The sequence below is a fragment of the Chanos chanos genome, chromosome 2 (assembly GCF_902362185.1).
Source record: "Chanos chanos chromosome 2, fChaCha1.1, whole genome shotgun sequence".
Taxonomy (NCBI): domain Eukaryota; kingdom Metazoa; phylum Chordata; class Actinopteri; order Gonorynchiformes; family Chanidae; genus Chanos; species Chanos chanos.
Window position 1 is genome coordinate 8,149,173 of NC_044496.1, and position 21,074 is coordinate 8,170,246.

The window sequence follows — 21,074 nt, forward strand, 5'->3', positions numbered from 1 at the left end:
TAGGAGAAAGGAGATGTTCATTTAATAATTTCTTTGTAACTTTGTTATTACTTCACCACCTAAAATGCATGCAGCTAAGACGGTTGCATATGGATACATTCAGTGTAACAATTAGTTCAATCAGCATTTGGTTCATATTCAGATGTTTAGCTATTCCAGGGGAGCAAATCGATTTGACAGGTTTCTCGGCTGAAGGGTAACATGTTATGAATGGCATCACTGTATTCATTACCCCCCCCCCCTCCCCCCAAAAAAGAAACACGACAGCATGTCAGTATATTTTGTGCTAGGACACACCCATGTTTACTTAGCCAGCTGTGAAAGAATCGTTCGACTTAATTTTAATTACAATTCAGGATCTTATGCGACTACTTTTCTTTTCAATCTTTTGTGAGTTTAAACGACACAATCTGTCAGCAAAACATCACGACAAATTCTTAAGTTCACGGGCGGGCCTTTGACGGAACAATGTCATGGAATTTACCCACTGCGTGTTCCAGAAACCTCTAAAACGTTTAGAAAACCCTAAATAGAGCTCAGACTGAAATACCAGTCTTACTTAATCGAAGTGAACAAAGACCAGCGCAGAAGAGTTTGACAGTTTTCTTCAAGTGCTACCATGGGAACATCTTTTTGAAGGGAATGCGTCATACAACTACATAACCTAACCTTCGTCCCTTTAACCGAATGACAATGCATCCCTTTATAAGAACGCTGACGGAAACATTCAGCAAAACGGCACTTATGGAAAAAAATGAACTGTTTTCACTCGTTTGGTGGACTTCATGCACAAAAAACAACCTAAAAATTCACCTCCCCCTCACAAAACCACCTCTGTCCAAGAGGAGAACTTCTGGTCTTCCTGGGGTGTACGAGGACCACAGAACAAAAGCAGTTCATAGTAAAAGGTAAGCGTGTTTAAAAAATTAAGAGAAAGCCTAACTTGAAAATATTCTCTCTCTCTCTCTCTCTCTCTCTCTCTATTTCTCTCCCTGTTTCTGTGTCCCCTCCCCGATTCGTTTGACATAACAAGATGCTTACGCATGTGCGTAGATATTTACGCATGTGCGCGCACCGACCAGGTAATTGCCATGACTGGTAGAATTCCAGAGTATCCTGAGTGAAACAGGTGTTGTATAGGCCTACCACATGTGCATATAAGGATGGCAGAAAAGCATTCATGACAGCATAGCTGTTAGATTTAACATTATAATATGACAGATGGAATCTTGAATGAGTGCTGTGTTACAGAATAAGATGTGTACAGAGCTTTTAGTTTGCATATGAAGTTTGAGACAATAGCACACGGTGAGCAAAATTAAGGTTTCAAGAATTGACAGGCTATTTTCAGAACTCACAGATCCTCAGGGTCAGTTCCTCTAATTCTTAGAAAAATTTGCCATGACAGTTCCTCATACCGAGTATTTCAGGTATGTCCGTGTGACTTTTATAATCTTGTTAGATATGAGAAGTGAATGTGGTTTTCATTCATTTTATCCCCTTTCCCCCATTCATAAAGCATGCAGTCCCCATGCTATTCCACAGATACATTCTGAAGATCACTGCACCTTACTTTCTCAGCACTAATATGTAGAGGTCTTGGAATCTTGTTTTTGTAAAATCCTAAAACCATTCATGTAAACAAAGCTTAACTGGAGACATGAATTTCAGTACTTTCATACTGGTTTCTTTTGGTAATTGTTACCCAAAAACTGTGAATAATCAATTGCTAATTTATAAACTGTTAAGCACACTGTCAAATATTTAACCTCTAGTTGCGGGAGATGAGTAATCACATTGGTTGGAAACTGTAAATTGAACAGGTACAGTATCAGCTTACAGGTCTTATCGCATTTCACCCCATGGTTGATCCATGGTGATAATTTATACAAGGTAATTAGATCGCCATGGTAATGTACTCCTCTGTTAATCGAATAGCGCCTTGGAATGGACCATTATGTTCTCTCCTCCCAGTATTATTACTTGAAACACACTGGTCACAGCTCATATTCTGGAGATGTAGATCCCCCCAAATAAATATACTCTTAGCTAGAAATAAATATATAAGTACATACCATATGTTCAAATGAAGAGAACACAAATCTGCTCATTCCTGAATTTACAAGATTTTTTTATTTAATCTTGGAGTACAAATCCTAATTTTTGTATGTTCTGTTTATATTCCATCATATCTCTCTATTTCATTAGTGCTGCCAGAGTTAACGAACCTCTATTTGAGGAGAAGGAGTTAAAGTATAGAGAGTAAATGTATCCATGATTTGGAACGCTGGCATAAATGTGTTGTAAGAGTAAGTGGAGCGAATGCTCCCATGGTCATGAGGATGCATTTCAAGATGTTGCATATTAGGCATCTTACATAATCTTGCCAAATGGACACACTTAAACTTTTGAGCTAAAAAAAGCCCCAAAAACGCGCTGTATTCTGGAGTTATCATTGCCTGTTAGGAGAGAGGGTAACTTTCTGCTGTAACTGGAACATGCATCTGCTGTTGTTTAACTCAGTGTTCTAACAGTGCTCTTAGAGAACTCTGATCTCTGGTGTTTTCTTCAGGGCCGAGACCTTTTTGTAGGTGAACAACCCACGGTGTTCCTGACTGGGTCAACTCGTGGTATCGGTTATGGGGTTCTGTGAAAACAAGCCTTCGCAGAACAGCAGGGAAGGAGCTTTGCTTCAGCTCAGGTGTTGCAGTGGCAAAATGGCTGCCAAAAAAAAAAAAAAAATCAGATGGTTGTGAGGCTCTACAATGCTTCTCTTTATCTCTTTTTTTGCTCTCTCCATCTTTTCTGCTTGTCTCTGTGCAACTCTGAAATGACTGGCTCCGTTCATATGGAGTGACTAATTCTAGTCCTCCGGGGTTTGAGTGTATCCATCTGTGTGCACCCTGCTATAGCTCCCCGTTTGGCTATGACTCACATATCAGCTCACTGGACTACAAAGACCATGAGCCCCTGCATACTCTATGTGGAATGGCCTCACAGGGCCCTTTCCATTCAGAGAGAGAGTAAAGAAACAGAAATGCAGGACCTCAGTTCTCTTTGTTCCGTTTTCCTTAGTGCCTTTCAAGGTATGTGGGTTGTAAACTGGTTTCAATTGAACCACAAGGAATATTTAACAGAGGAAAAACATTTAGACTCTGATGCTGGTCTTAAGAGAATTTGAAGTGATTTTGTAATTGCTACAGGCTGTTTAATTGTGGGAAAAGCTTTAGGTATATTGGCAACAAATATGATTCATTCCTCTTTCCTTTAACACATTATTTTAAGCATTTATACCCTGCCCTTCGATATGTTGAAATGCATATTGACGGTATGCCATAGTAACCCTACTGTTGTGATATATTTGTTAGATCTGACTGTCCAAATGATGTTTGCTGTAAGCTTACATGTGAGTGAATTGGAGCCATATTTCAGTGATTTGGAACGGGTATTCAAGAGGCATTTTCTGGCACTTTCCGTTGCCGTTGTAGCGTCGTACTTCAAAATCCTTTCAGCTTTGATTTCTTAGAAAGTCAATCACTTTACAGTTGGATTCATAGCCCATGATATAAAACATTACCAGTCCAAACAGTGATGGTCATTCATAGGAGAGAAAATTGGAGTCATTTGTAATTACAAAGACCCCTCGCAAAGACGTAACAAACTTTTTAACAGCAAATCACGCCCCCCCCCCCCCCCCCCCCCCCCAGGTTCTTCCCCGTGATTAAGCAACATATTAAAGGACACAACGTTAAGAGACACTAACAAGGAAGACATGCTTTCATGTTGATGGATTATCATGGTTTGGATACATGATTACAACATTGATTGACACATAAGGGCTGACACTTATTGGACTATCGTGTGAGAACTGCTAAAATTGGAATTTGGAGGGGAAAAAAAAAGGATGGCATGGCTTGCATTGTATTGCTTGCATTACTCATTCCACTACTGTAATTAGCGGATGTGCGGAAAGTCCACAGGGGCCGAACAGTTCAGCTGTGTAACTACAACACTCAAAACGGTTAATGAGAGAATTCATTTAAACGGCAGTGGCGGATTACACAGAGACTTTATTTTTTTTCCCTCCCTTCTTTTTCTTTAAAGCTCCGTAGTTTAATTCACTGAGATGTAGTCGTAGCTCCTTGTTCCAGCAGACTCTCCTACACACCTCTATCCAGCGATGTGTTGAATATTTAACTGGTTCCACGTTGTGGCAGTGGAGATTAGAAGATTTAAGAGCTAAATGCGTTTTTCGCCCCTTTTTGGCTTGCAGCGATAGCCCTGGTCCCTGATGCTGCAGGACTTATTAAAAGGCGTAATGGATTCTCCCTAACCATAATCGCGGCTCGTGGTCCTCTCTACCTGGTGTTAAGTGCTTTTTCTCAGATGTACTCATCGATGACATGTCTCGCGTCCTGTCCCGCCTTTAAAGAGACTTCACCACTAACGCATCATTAGGTTTCTGCGCAGAGTTGTTAAACATGATGGCGTCTCTCCACAAATATTAAAACTAAAAAAAAAAAAAAATGCAAAGCCAGAGGTCCATTAAGTGATTTCGGAAGTTCCCTGGTTTAACTGTCACATTTGAAAAAGCGAGACTTCAGAAAGAAGACCACGTCAAACCCACAGCAGTGTATCCAAACCTCGGGGGCCGCTGCAATATTAGTGTATTTGATCTGGAAAGGAATGGGTAGAAAAAGTCATGCATTTTTTGGTAGAATTAGCTGGATATCACAACGTCGAGCCAGATTTTTTTTGTCAGGCTGATTTAAAGCGCCTAACTTTCTCCCGCAAGCCAAGTCTGAAAGTTTTATGCACTCATACTTTCCTGGTCTGTGGTCAGAGCGATATCACAGCTGGATTTCTTGGCTTTCTCCGCAGCCCTGCATACATGAGCACTATTTTCCAATGACATGATTAAATGTTGGTGATCCTGAGAGAAATCTGATAGGTGTGATTTAGCCTCAGAGCTATGCGTCTGGTCAAATCATGTCACGCTGATGACTGTTGAAAGGGAAGAAGACAACTGGTTGTTGGTACCTTGAGCTCTTTAAAATGACATACACCTATTATATAGCATATCTAATATACACCATAAAGCTGCTTTCTGATAATATCTGTCTGAAATAGTGTTATAGGCCACAAGTAAAGTTGAATAGATTTGTGCCTGTGCCCCAGACAAAAAGTAACCGAATCAATTCTTCATGAATAATGATTTCATTTAAATATCAATTTCAATTTCAATCAAGATTACAATTTAATATGATTTTTTAAGATTGAAATTGATTGTTCAATGGCATTCCTTTTGTAGAGAACCAACATAGGATATTTACCTCTCTGTGCTTGTTTCTAGAATATGAGCTTTTATGGTAGAAAGAAACATTCCAAACTTGTAAGGCAGAAATATGCCTTGTTCACATTCTTAGAAATTAGAAAAAAAAAGAAACTGCAGTTGTTTGAATTGTTTCACTATCATGTCTCAGAGTTTATTCCAGTCCATCATTTTTTACAATGACATCATGACATTCCTTCAAACACATCGTCTCACTGTGTATCCAGGTCTCGAACACAACTAAATTCTTCTCTTCCCTCCTTTTGTCCATGTTAGCCCCCCCCCCCCCGCCTTTTACTACGGTCCCATCATTATGTATCCTTCCCTTTAGTCTAAAGTATGTTGAGGACATGCCATCATCTCTCTCACGCACACGCAGCACAAAAATACGCACGATTCTCTCCAGGGCTGAGTAACAGTGCTGTGGGCCAAGAGAGATGACAGTGTGTGTTGCTGACCAGTGAGGTCTTGCTCACTAACATTGACGTCTGTTTGCCCAAAGGGAGATGGAGAGCGTTGTTCAGAGGAGCAGGGCTGACTCCCGCTGATGAGGGACTAAACACTGCATACACGCAGTGGGACGCTCATGCCCGCCCCATGACCCTAGGAGAGGTCAGAGGACAGTCCGCCTTTCTCATGCATGTCACAAACGCTGAAGAATGTGGCACTGTGGTTTTCTCTGCACTTTGACTATGCCCAGAGTTCTTCGAGCCCTCTGTGCTTCCGTCTCTGCGACTGGCTTGACTTGGTCGCAGCCAAATTACAAGTCTTACAAAAGGTTCTTGAATATGCTGCGATGGGTCTAAGAGACAGGAAATGCAGAACAAATAACAATAATTTTGTCGTCAAAGTAAGATGTTGTGGGATGTCGAAACCTCATCTGAAAATGAATTCACAGCGATATCATGTACGCTACCGTACAACATCATAGTAAATGGTCTGTTATTTGTAAAGCCTGTTACTGGACCATTTTCATCTCACAGACCTGGATTTGATAATATGCAGTTGACTGCAGATATAACACAAGAATATATATTTTTTTGTCAGGTTTAATTGATTCTTGCGTTGCTGTTCTCTCAAGCTGTTTTGGAGAGTATGATTGATGTATGAGCTGTCGGATTACACACGCTGCTATGAAACGATTGACTCGGAATATTACTGCATTCCATGCCTGGGTCAAAACTATTTGTGAGGTTTGAGCTTTTGTCTTTTTTTATGATAATGATAGCAGAAACATGTTTATTGCAATATTAAATGTGTGCAAGCAAACCCCTCTTGGGGTTTACGTATAGTCTTTAGAACACATTTTCTTCAGCGTCACAAGACTGAAAGATTGTCAGAATTTGCAGACCGAGGCTGTCATATCGTAGTACAAATCCATTTGAAGTTATAAAATGCATTTGATTATGACTAATGTCACAGCATAATAATCATAATCAATATGCTTATAGCAATGTCAGAACTGTGTTACTATGAAAGTCAAACACATATTTCCTTTCAGTGTAAGATCATTGCAGAGTACCACTGCCCCGTAATTGCTTTCACAAATCTTGTTTTAGTTTGTGTGACATTGTAATGTTCAGCAGAAGGTAAGGGAGCTTATGCCTTTGAACTTATGCCTTTCAGACAGTTCACTTGCCACAGACCTCACAGACACACACACACACACACATACACACACACGCCCAGTCTCAACAAGATGAATGAATTACAAGTGGGACTGCATATGCCCAGATGTAATTCAGACTCAGTTTGCTGGTTAGGGACAGGCAGCAATGGAAATCAAAGAACTGGAGACAGTGACCTTCTGGCTGACACTGCCACAGACACACACACACACGCACACACACACACACACGCGCACACACGCACACACACACACACACACACACACACACACACACACACACACAGATACACTGAACTGCTGAGCTGTAGTGTGAGTGTAGCACGGTACATGCAGCGACGCTCTATTTCTCTTTTTAACAAGATGCAGAATTTCCCACATAATTTGTATGTGCCCTGTTATGCATAGTCTACCAAGCACATATAATTAATGCCTTAGAAACAGAGGATTTTCTTGGAAAAAAAAATGCACTGAAGGAATAAGACTTGAGAGGTTGATAACCGTCTCTTCGTCTCTTGTGTCAAGGAAACCTCGTATTATTATAATAATTATTCTGGCTTGGTTGTTTACCTTGGCGAGTTTCCGCTGATGTAATTGGCTCTTTTTGTTACCCCCAGAGAACAAGGAGACAAACTGCATGTTTCAGGCTGGAAATAGCCAGAATTTCCTGTGCTTCGGGGACAGTGTGAAGCCCCCCCCCCCCCCCCGCCCCCCACACTAATACACTAGACTGGAGCTATCTGGCTCTGATTCTATATAATATGTAAATCCAGCACATGCATCAATGAAGATGTTTGGCTAAAAACTTGATGCCAGTAGACGCTGTATGCATTTGAATGAGTGGAGCTGCAAACAGAAACAGTGTATGCACGTACATCAGATCCTCTGAAAGATAATTGTGAGAAAATATTTCACCGAAGGTTGCAAAGACTCAGTTACCTCGTGATAAGATAAAATATTATAGTTTTCAGTTGTGATATGAAAACAATGCAGACATGTGTTCTGTCTTAGCCAGGGTGAGCAGGGATCTGCTCAGAAAAGGGAAAATCTTGGATCAGTCATTAGTAACTATAGTAACAGTGTATCATTTGCACTCTAGGTCCTCATTAAGCGATAGGAAACTGTGTTTAATATCGCATCTCTATTAGTATTGACAGTTACCCCCAGATGTTAAAAGGCAATTTGAGAATTTCCTCTCCAAAACATCTCTCTCTCTCTCTCTCTCTCTCTCTCTCTGTGTCTCTCTCTCTTTCTCTCTCTCCTTCTCTTACACATACAGCAGTGGTGTCATTGCCAAAAGACACCTGCTGAGGAGAAAGGGACGATATAGTTTACCCCATCAATCTAACTTTGCCACACTACTCTGTTTCTGAAGATAAACTTGGAAATGCTCACATTTGGCTCTGCAGCTATCATCAGCTGGGAGAGAGGGAGAGCACGATTGTTTGCGATAAAATGTTAAGGTTTCCATGGCAACCAGGCTGAAATCCCTGAGATGGTATGCCTGTTCTGAACGTGTTTTTGAGCTGTTGTGTGAGGCAATTTGTGTGTACCTGATCTCAACTGTTTCTGTATGGGAGATTTTGCGTTTTTGTGTCTACGCCTGTCTTTTTAAATGTTTGTGAATTTGTGTGTGTGTGTGTGAGTGTGTGTGTGCGCGCGCGCGTGCTTGATGGAGTGGTGGGTGTTGCATAATTAGAGCAAGCTTTTTCTATGACTTTTGTTTTTTTACACTTTCTGGTTGTAAAATATGTGTCAGTGTTGACAGAGGGAAATGAGTTTAATTTCTCCCAGTAACTTCAGGTTTTCTTACAAAAAAACAGGAATCTCTAACTCTCCGCAGCCACAGTTCAGCACCTGTGTGCCGTTCATGGCACTTCGGAACTCATTGTCTAGGCAGAGACTCCCTGAGGCAACTGATGATATCTGTGCCGGTCCCTGAGGTTTCTGTACACGCTACATGTGGTGCGGCTAAGTGTTTTGCAGCACCAGTCTGCTCCACTGCAGCTTAGCTTTCATTGCTTCGCTCAATTATGCAGCGGCTCACTCCTTCCACATGTTTGGGGAGAGTCACCGCCTGTCACTTTAATAATGCACAGCCTCACATCACTCCGACGCTTAGTGTGGCTAACCACAGCCACTCAATGTGTGTGTGTGTGTGTGTGTGTGTGTGTGTCAGTGAGAGAGAAAGACAGAAAGAGGTAAAGAGGCAGGTTTCCTAAAGAACAGATTTTTTTGACCTTCTTCTCAAATGTGTCCCTCCTTACTCAGCGTTTCATCCGTATGAGATCAGAGAAGGCTTCGTCTAAGGCTGAAAATACGGCTCTCCTGTGACTTTTAGCACCACAACGATGCCATAATGACCCTTGTTATTCAGCCACACCCGATTAGCCAAGCTAATGAGTGAGACTCCTCGGTTTTGCAGTTAAAGCACTGCTTTGATTCCTGATGGTGGAAGGGTCCACACAAGCTCATTTGAGATACAGACTAGATCCTTTTATTTGGTCCTGTATTTTTTTTCAACTAGGTGGACATTAGCACTGGCAAGTCACTGAAGGGGATACAGTCAACAAGTGAATCTTTTTGGTGAAACAGGAAGTGTGATGATAAGGTGTATTGTATGTGCAGCGGTGTAGCTTGGTATATGTAGTCCATGAAACCCTGTTGTATGGTGACAAAGGAGGAGGAATTTAGACAGCCTAAAATGGTTGGTAATAGTGTGAACCCATTCTCGCATCACATGGATGTTAGTGGTTAATGCTAAGATTTGGTGACATATGGACTTAGTAGATTTCACCATAATCACTAGATTTTCAATTAGATTTCTAATTTAAAGCTGTTATAAGTTTTTTTTTTGTGGAGTCTTTATTTTCTAGACTGATTGTGAAAGCAGGTGTCAGACAGTTACTCCTTAATATAGTGGTGGATGCATAAAACAGTATATGGTCCTGGGTTGCTTTGATCTGAGGCTTGACAGCCAATCGAAATGACAGCATAACCCTAGAAACCTTCATTTATCTAACATAAGATGACATAAACTGCATGTGACTATATTTTTGACTACCCTCATAACAAATAGTATCAGGTGAAATATTGGTTTTCATGTGGCCATGGTGTTGGGTTGGGATGCAAGGATTTTTTTGTCCTATAAGGCCAAGAGGTGATTGACAGTCAAATTGCGCACAGCTAAGGCAGAGAGAGAGGGAGAGAAAAATCAATGCTTTTAAAATTCAGTTTGTGAATTAATATCAAAGGCATTGCTTTAGAATCACAGCTAAGTTATTGCTTATTTGTGGGTGAGGACCCTGCAAAGGCTAGGTAATGCATGCACAAAGCTGCACAGCTGACAAGATGACTCAGATAAAACCCCACAATGCCCTTCTCCTTATCTCATATCAGCTCACATCATACAGCTAACACCTGAACTTGTTTGAGTGCAGAACTTCACAACTTATCTGCATAGAGCAACAAAAAGACAACAACAACAACAACAACAACAAAAAACCACGATGTTGTGCAGTTACCGGGATATTTGTTCTGTCATGTTGGCCTCTCTTTGACATAACTTTTGTAGCATTTTAAAATATTAAAGCTAGTAAAAGGAAAACTGACTTTGAACTGTCAAAGGCTGTCGAGTTGTGGAATTTAAATCATGTGAAATGTAGGTAGCTTAATGATCCTGAAAAACACAGCGTTATTTCTTTTAGTAATCTATCAGGGTTTTTTTTTTTCTCCACATTTTTTTTCCACATTTTCTCCCCGAGCTGTTCAGAGCTGAATTAATTCTCCTCCATTGAGGCATTTCCAGAGCTGGGCTTCACCCCCTGCTGTATTGTTATCTCTCAGATGTCAAGTCAAACGAGGTGCGGTGGAAGACACAGAATTAAGCCAGCAAAAGAACCAACCAGCCAAAATACAAAGAAGATATGTTGGCGACTGCAGCTCTTATATTAGTCTGCCATTATATAACGTACATAACGCGCTCTCTGTTGTTTCTATGGCGTTGAACCGAGAGTCTTTCCTCAGTGTTGTTCTTGGAGGTGTAATTGGTATTAGCTGTGGCCTGTCACAGGCATTAGGACTGTTATTCTCTGATAGGGATGAAGGTCATTGGCATCATAAATTGTGCCAGGGGAAGAAGAGATTGGAAAGGGCACACCGATGACTGCTGATATCATTTCTCTTTGAGATGCGTTGTTGTGATTGATTACGTTGAGAACTTGTCATAAATCTTCATTTGGCCGATGGGCAGCGGCATGGCTACTGACACACTTGTACTTCCCCTTTACATCACTGACACCCCGCTTTTGCCCCGACTCACAAACCTATTGACGTTTTACTAAATCAGCGAGACGCAGGGCTCCAGTTCAAAATTGGACATGTTGGGTATCTTAAGATTTAAGGATAATATCACTTTAAATACACCTATGCGCCGTAGCCTGAAAGATGTATCTGACAGTGCTCTTGGAAATGTTAGCTTTTTGAAAAATAATGACATATCACTGTTTCTCTTAGTCTCGCTGATGCTTGTCTAATCTGAAGGCACACTTGCTATGTTTTGTCAAAGTGGCATGCACATTGTATCTTTATTAGTTTCAGATGCACTCGCTTTACTGTCCATAAAAAGTCATTACAATATCATGGCTGCAGGCAGATATTGCATTTAACGTTTTGATATCATGCCATTCCTTTATTTCACAAACACCGACTCTAAGTCACAGGCAATAAACATCTACCAGCTCTACCAGTACTGTGGTAGAATCTCAACTTCTGAATATATGCCTATAGCTAGAGCGTGCATTATTTAGAGGCACACAAACTTTACGTTATTGGGTCAAGTGATGCTGTTCAGTTAGGTATTTGTACAGCTGACAGAACGTACATTCAGTGCACGAGAAGTCACATTTAACAGTGATGGCATAAAATATTATTTCATAGTAATTCCAGTAATTCCATATCTATTTTTCAGTGAGGGGAAAAGATGTATATACATACATACACACATATATATATATATATATATACAGCAAAATAATGTGAAGAAATAGTCCAGTCCACAGTAGTCCACTTTGTGGTTTTCCTGACATTTCAGCCTAATTCAAATTGATTCACTGTATTTGATTTGTCACATGACTTAAGTTGCAATTACGACCATTACATTGATCAGGGGTAATAACTAGAGATCCTGCCAATACCAAAAAGACTTCCTTGCCAGAGCTGTAAGCAATTAAAGCTTTACATGCCCTTGAAACATTTTTGCGTGCAGATGTTTAAAATTATTTATATTTTGCATATGTTTTTGGGTTTCTAGTTGCATTTATGGGACAAACTGCTCAAATGTTCTTCATTAGCAAAGACTTTTATTGCCATTCAAAAGGTTGGTTGTAGTGTTGCCTTGCTGCAATTCGGATGTGTCGGTGATATTGGCCTCAAGCTTTGGCTAAATTTTTTTTTAATTGCCTCACAAAACCTAGACTACTGCAAAAATGTATGACCCAATGCATCAATTTAAGCACTGAACCACTCAAGTAATGTTTTTTGTTTGTTTGTTTCCTTTTCTTTCCTTCATTTTCTTTCTTTCTTTCTTTCTTTCTTTCTTTCTTTTTTTTTACAAGACCTTTTAACATCAAATAGCATCAAATTATGACAGTTCATTATAACTGAAAGAATGTTGCCCCCCCCCCCCCCCCACTTACTTTGTGTAAAAACTAACCCCATAATATGTAAGGTAATGTGCTGCAAGTAGTTTTGTTACTAATTGCCTTTTTACTCAGCATAAAACACACCTTTGATCTGGTCTCTCGTCTTTAATTAGCCAGTTTCCATAATGATCATTTAGGTTCACATGTGATTTGTTACATTAATACTGAAAATGTGAATATTTTTCTGTTAATTGCCTTCCGCTTCTGTGTTATCGTATGCTAGCCACGTATTTCCCATATTTGTATTTTCCTAATGTGAAAGCAGATTAGTGACTTTGCACAGCATAAATACACATTGAAATGATATATGTTATATCCATTTCTGTTACATTCCATGGTTATCAACTGTTGCATTGAGCCAGCAAAACATGGAGTCACAGAGAAAAAAAGTGATGGTCTTTATATTGACCCCTGAGGTACACCACAGGCCATACCAAACAAACAATACAAAATAAAGAAAACATATACTCCTGTGGGCAAATGTTTATTTTCCATGAATCATGTTCATTGCATATTCACTTGAATAAAGAATGTTGAACCATCCTGTTTTCTGTAAAAATATTAACTATAAATAGGTGTTGGAAGAATGCATTAGTTATGTTGGAACCAGACCAACTTCACATTGATGGAGAGGGTAACTCCCACCCTACAAGAATCCCTTTAATTCCAGTGTTTTCTTCCTGAGGCTTTTATCAAGGCCGAGACTGGGGCTGCAAAAAATTGTTGCTGTCCAGTGGTGATTGATTGGTTGGTTAGTATGAGTAATAGCTCACTTCTTGTTGTAACAAGGGACAACTTAGCCTGTTGATGGCCATCCCAAGGAATCTCCTATTTTTATTGAAACTTAACTTTTTAAGAAACGCTACTCAACAGAATCAGTGAGGGATTATTCCCCCCCCTCCAAAAAATATCGATACGTGTTTCACAGAGCATGGCAGTTCAATTGTCTCACACAAACCTTTTTCACTGTCTCACACAAACCTGCGGTTTACTGTCGGCTTAATCGGTGGATTGATTTTCCTTTTTTTTATCGGCACATCAAGACAATCCTTACAGCACGAGCTGTTTTTGTCAAGATTGCCCAGAGCAGGGCTGTTGTGTTTGTGTGCTTTGTTGCAGGGGAGAAGGGGAAGGGGAGTGGGGGGAGGGGGTGGGGTGAAGAGGGGAGGCGACTTTGCCTTAATGATGTTCCCTGGCCACCGCCCCCGCCTGCCCAATGCTGTTAATTCACAGTGACGGTCTGTCATAGAGTCAAGATGACTCAGGGGCACATCGTGCATGTGCCTCCATAGTGGCGCCCCCCCCCCCCCCCCTCTGCCGCTTTGAATCGAGTAGAGGCTTGGGAATCTGGCGCCTCGCTCTGTCACACACTCCATACCCGGCCTGCTATGGGGATGGAACAAAACGGCAGAGGGAGAGAGAGAGGGAAAGAGAGAGAGGGAAAGAGAGAGAGAAAACGTGCATCAGTTGCATGGGCACTCAAGCGTATCAGAGAAGGATGCATCTCTAATAGTTCAGAAACAAATCAACACTGATGATATGTATTTTTTTACAGAGGATATTTTGTGACTGTTTCGCTGCTTGTTCTGTCTGGATCTGGATTATGTTGAATACTAAGGATAATGTGTTAATTATGTGCTACGACTGCAAATTTGTGTGCTTTTTTTACATATGAACCCTTTGAACGTTTTTGGAGTTTCACGCAAGCATGTTCCTCGTGCTGTTTGGAGAGTTACTGCCCTTTTATATATGTGAAATTGGATATGGATAGTTAATAAGTATATATATGTCAGCGTTTTTTTTTATTTAGGATTTTTTCTTACCGGTCCAGTGTCCGGAGAGAATTTATTTTACCAGACAAATTTGAAACTTACTGGTCACATTTCAGTAACAGTCTATGTTACAAATGTAAATATGACCTAGGTTGATGAAAGAATGACAACAACCTCAAATCAGTTATATTTTATGAACAATAACAATTAAGCAAAACAAACAGCAACGATTGAGCAAAACCTCAACATTAGCCACTAAAATCTAGGCTATTACGAAACATCTGTAACCTGTAACCTGCCAACTTGAAATCAAACATGTCCGAAGTGTCTTTACAGCTCGCAATGCTGTTAATAGGCTGTTTCTCTGTCAAAGCACAAATGTCCTGTTTAGGGATAGCCTTCATCATAGCTATGTTTTATATGAGCATTACTACCAGACATTTTTACTGGCAAGTTTTCAATTTATCGTTTTTTTTTATAAAAAAACCCCAGTAATTACCAGCTAATGGAAACCCTGCTATATATATGTTATCCACACAGACATGAGTGTCAGACATATTATGTGTCAGAATGTTATGTATTTTGAAGGCCAAGTGTTAATCTTAGATCTTAGATTTCAAATAAATATCTTTGTGAATATAGAATGCATAATTTTAAGATATTGCAGAAACAGAGCAGTCTCTGCAGAGAGCAGAAGAAAGGGAGACAGACAGAGGGAATATATGTGTGTGCATATGTATGTGAATATATATATGTGTGTGAGTATGTGTGCATGTGATCATGAAGCAGAAAATCTGTCCTTTTTCAGGACTACTGTTAATGTGTGAAAAATGCATTTGTCTTTTGCTCGTAGTTTATCTCAATTTCTCTCTCTCTCTCTCGCTCTCTCTCTCTCTCTCTCTCTCCCTGTGTGTGTATGTGAACTCATTAAATCTGAGTAGAAAAGTTCCTTGGCCTTAGCTTTCTTCTAAAGCAATTGTTTGTATATCTTGTCCATATAACTTCTTTACAAAGAGAAAAAAAATATTTGTATAATTTGAATTAGTCATGTATTTATTTATTTGCTTACTTACAGAGTTAGGCTGTTCATTTTGAATCTCTCCATTGTTTATTTGTCTGGCTCAGATATGTGTTTGGTCACCTACATCTGTGTAATCTTATTGGCCCATCTCTTACTCTTCTGGTATCTTTCTTTTCTTTGTGGTACTAGGCTGAAAATGACTTGAACTGTTTGGGCTGGAATAGGTTTGAATATGAATGTTACTTTGGTTTTATGGTGATTGGCTGTGCTAGCGGAAGTACTCCTTTCTCCTGCGAAATACCACTCCACCTCCCCAAAATAAGCTGCGTCTGATTTTTGTGTGTTTGTTCTACACCAGTGATATTAATGGGAAAGAACACTGTATGTCAGAGGTCCCTACTCAGAGATCCAGTCGACAATGTTGTTCTCTATTGACATGGAAATTATTCATGTTAGGTTGACACAATGTCAGAGCTGGAACAGCCTGCCAGGCTTCTTTAAGGAAAAAAGAAAGAAAGAAAGAAAGAAAGAAAGAAAAAAAAAGGACATGAATTTGCATAGTACTGTTTAGGTGACTGTTTAGGTGACCGCAGGGCTCCCTAAAAGTGGAATCTAAAAGCAGAATCTGGTGTCTGATTGGATAAGTCTAGAAATCATGTCACTTTCATGTCGGAGTTGACATTTTTTTTATGGCGGAAATCGATTACGCGTCTCAGTGTGAATATGACTGGCGGGGGAAAAATGATTTCGAAAAATAGGTAGCATTCATTCAACACAAGCACCTCACAAACAAACAGAATTTATATGTTTGGCTCAGCCTTCCTGTTTATGTTGTTTATGTAATGAACACTGAACAGTGGATGCTTTTTTTTTTTTTTTACAACAGGCTCTGTGGATCTTTTGAGTCTGTATGAGTTTGCCAGATCCTGTGGATACCCAGAGGCGTGTGCCCACATCTTTTTCTCAAACAACCCTGCCAGCCTCCCCACTTCCCAGCACATTTTTCAACAAACTGATTCTGTTGGGAGCTATAAGGCTTTTGCCAGACAACTCCTGTGAAATGGCTTCTGCTCTTTGTAACTTGTCCTTCTTTGCAGTCCATTGACTGTGGTGTTGTAGTTAGCATCCTGTTAGCAGCACGCTCCACCACCAGAGAGCTGGGAGGTTAAATTTAGCCCTGGAATGAAATGCCTCAGAAAAATGAAAATTGGCTGCAATTACCGCAGAAATCCTTATTGAGTCATGTTTTGACTTTGCTTTTTCCAGAAAATATGAATATTCTTTCAACACAACGAGCCAGTGAGAGAGAGAGAAAGAGAGAGAGAGAGAGAGAGGGGGGGGGCGGGAGAGAGAAAGATAGAAAGGGAGGGAGGGAGAGAGAGAGAGGCACAGAGAGAGAGGAGAGAAAGAGCTTTAAGATTTTTTTTCCTGGAGCAGCCTGGTACTAAAGGACTGTAAGCTATAAAACTGTTTGCTGTGGGGTTGCTCAGAAACAAGCTGACTCATAAGATTCTGCCTTCGTTAGACCATATGCAGTAGTGTTTTTATAAATTTTACTTTTAAGGATCAAGACATTTATGCTTTTTAAATAGCTTTACCCACATTTTAAATAGCTTTAATTACAATCTCATTAATTTTGGAAGTAGGTACAGTACGTATTAATCCAACCAATAGGTGCAATTGCAACAAAGAAATCATTTGATCTGTTGCGTTGTGATTTTATCTGTTGTAAATTGCTCTGGTGGATACATTTCTTGTTTCCAGAAGCTTGTGCATAGTTTCATATATATATATATATATATATATATATATATATATATACACTCACACACACACACACACACACACACACATATATATACATATATAAAATGGCATTCTGTATTTTATGTCAAAAAATATTTTGCTGTACTGACAGTGTTTTACACCCAGGAATATAAAGAACTGTGACATGGTACAAGTTTATAACAACTCCACTGCCTTGCCTTTGTGCTTATGTGCTATTATTATATCTTAGAGCACCTTGAATATGTACCATGGTGCTATTTCACACAGGCTATGATTGTGCTGTCCCACAGGCCTTACTGTATGTCAGGGGTAATATTGTGTTTACCTTTAGCTTTTAGGCTCATTTCAGCACTGGTTTTACAGCCGGGGGTGTGCAGACGTATAAGCGGATAGGCACTTTATACTTCATGACAGTTTAATGCTTAACTACGAGTTAGCTTTGTGATGTGCTTAAAAAAAAAAAAAGCATTTCATTTTCAGTGTTGTTATTGTACACATAAATTGATTTTGGAATTTTATACAACTGTTTCCTCGCTGTGCTTGATTAATTGGATTCATATAATTTCACCTTGTGTTGCTGTTGTTACATAGTGTTTCATAAAGAACGAATTACAAAAATATGACTCAAAATGTTTTTTAAAAAAAAAGAAAAAAAAAAAAAAAGGCTGCCGCAGAAATAGAGATTTCGTGATTTATTCTTCAGGCTCCTCTCTCTACTGGGGACAACAGCATGACATCATCAAAAAGGCTCTTCTCTCATTAGCCTTAATATGAAGGAAACTGCTTGGGAGGTGAATGTGGCGAGACTTGCTCAGACACAAAAAAAAAAAAAAAGAAAAAAAAAGCCTTTGCACTTTTGGCAGTGAAGTTCTCTGCAGATGAGCCTGCATCAACCGGCGAATAGTTACACCTTAATTACTCCACAAAGACAATCATTCTTTTCATGGGTTAGCCCCGGGCAGTAAAGCTGAATGGAACCCGAAAAGATATGAAATTCTTTCAAAGTTGTTGCAGACGGCTTTGAAAGACAGCTTTGAAGTTGCTGTTTTTCGTTCTGTATCTTGTTGAAACCAAATTCCTGTCATTACAGGACATTGTGGGTCCCTAAAAAAAAAAAACAACAACAAACCAAACGGAAAATTTTTTTGTGTGTGTGTGTGAGAGTATGTGTGTGTGTGTGAGACTGCACCATATGTGTCAATGCTACATAGGATGCAGATTCAGTATTCGAAGTAGGTAAATTGTTATAGTCTGTCCCTTTTGTGTCTGCTCTATTACAGTGCTATGAGTCTCTTGCCATTGGAGATTGTCCCATCAGTTCTGGAACCATCCACAGAGGAAAAGCGACGTCTGTGATTGGTCATGAAAAGTGTGATCCAGTGATCCAACGTTATTATAGGTCATTATTTTGAGGGAGCTGTTGACCCTATGATCACGGACCCAGCACTGGACACCATTGCTGGACATCTAAGGAGAAAATGGACATTGTGATTTTTCCCATCCAGAGTAAGAGCATGTGTCCATCACTGCTAGCCTGATGTTGGTCTCTGTACAAGCCCTGGTTCAGATGAATGCCTTAATATAAACCATACACTATATCTCTCAATGGAGTAATGGACCTGGAGACTTCTTAAAGCTTGACATATTGTTTTTTTTTTTTTTTTTTTCTTTTTTCTTTTTTCTTTATGTGTGAACCGGTGTCTTGTAAGAAACAGATGTGAATATTTTAATATAATAGAGAATATTTGTTTGGTTGTAATGTTGACAATTTGTTTTTGTTGGGTCTGCTTTGTAAAAAAAAAAAAGAAAAAAAAGGTGATAAAGATTACCAAACACAAAAGGGCTGCTCTCTGCCCACACGCAGTTGGCAGTCATTCTTCCAACTATTTTTATCCCTTTCTGTTATGTCTACCAAAATTCAGCTGGTTCAGGCAGACTGCTTAGGGGCCGTCGGGCCTTGCGTCGTTAGAGTACTTATGCAGGCTTGGAACCCAGGAAAACTGCCCATCGATACAGTCAGAACCGGTGTCAGACCGGCCGGGGGGGGGGGTGTTGCGATACCGGTGTCGGTGCCGTACTTCTTGCCAAGCTCGGGCTGACAGCCGGTTTGAGAGCTTGCATCTCAGCAGGTTAATGGATCGATGCTCAGTTGTTCCGCGGTGTCCTATGTTATGTGGTGTTTCAGTAATGAGCGTTTCCTTTAGATCTAATACGATGTTGCACCACAACACTATAGACTGTAACCTCCTCTGCATTCAAACACTGCTAATCACATCTTTGTAAACATGACACACACACACACTGACTGCCAGCAAAACACCATCAGCACTGCAAATGACATGATCAGAGTATAGAAATGCTTGCAGATAGCCCGCAATTGAAATTTCCACATAGCACTTCAATGGCTTCTGTTACTTAGAGCGAGACTGCAAATTATAGTATCGCACGAAGACAGCACAATAATACTCCCACACAGAGAACAAACAGCACTGCAAATCTCTTCCTCTCAATACGAACTGCACTCTCAGTAAGGAGGAGAGAGTCACAGAGAGACATAATGGCATGATATTTTACCCTCTGTAAAATCACCATTTTAGAAAATACCCTGCAATGTGCTTTCTTCCTCTCTTTCTTTTCCTCTTCCTCCTCCTCTTCCTCTCTCTCATTTTCTCTCCCTCTCCCTCTCTCTCTCTCTCTGTCTCTCTCCCCCCCCCCCCGTTTCTACTCTTTCTCTGTGTATCTGACACATGCAACCATGCATGCAGGCATGCACTCTTATGCACACTCCTCTGTCTCTCTCTCCTTCTTTCTCTGTATTTTGCACTCTTTTTTTATCCAGAAGTATACACCTGGTTGAATCTGGTCAGGAAAGAATAAAACATTTGAGGATTTCACCACATATAGTAAGAGCTATGGATAGAGCTATTTACCAACAAAAATGGACTGACCCCAGCTGCTTTGTTGTTGTGAAAATTCATTGAATTCATCTGTATGCAAAGTAATATGGAAGTGTATTATCTATTTTTTTAGACCTAGCCTTGAATATTATATAACCAAAGTTGAACCCTGAAACTATATTCTTTGTTTGGATTTTTTTTTCCCTTTTTTTTGAATTTACAATTAAATTAGACACATATTGAATAGATCGTATGTACATAAGCAGAGGTCTATCTTAATGTGTCCTATAGTGTCAGATTTGTCAATAAGGCGACTCTACTTTTTTGACTGTTAGTCATCTCTAGTCTAATCTCCTTTGTTCAACTTGTTCCTCTGACACCTGATGATAATTGTGTACCTTGTGGATGCTAAACGTAAGTCATCTAAGGACTTTCTCTATGTGTGTGTATGTGTGTGTGTTTGTGTGCGACTGTGTGTGTGTGTGCTTGTGTGTTGGTGTGTTTGTGTGGGTGTGTGTGTGGGTGTATGTGAGAAGGCGAGAGAGTGTGTGTGCATGTGTCTGAGTGTGTGTGTGTGTGTACGAGTGATTTTGGTAGCTGACCAGACTTTTTCTAGAAGGAAGTCCACCCAGACTCTTACTTTCTATTTTACTCAAAAAAAAAAAAAAAAACTATGGCCAGGCCAGCAGAGTCAAAACCTAACACGGAGCAACGCGTCAGTCACGTGTCGTAACGTTGCATGTGATCCTAACATATAAATATGTGCTAGCAAGATATGATGTCATCATGACGCGTTGCTCTCTGTTACCATGTGATGGACACTGGGACGTCGGCTTGCCCGAGCGAGTTCTCTCCTGACCCACAATAACAGCGTGCATGACTTTCATTACACATTCAGTCAACAGCCAAGAATAATCAACGCCGAGGAAGGTCTA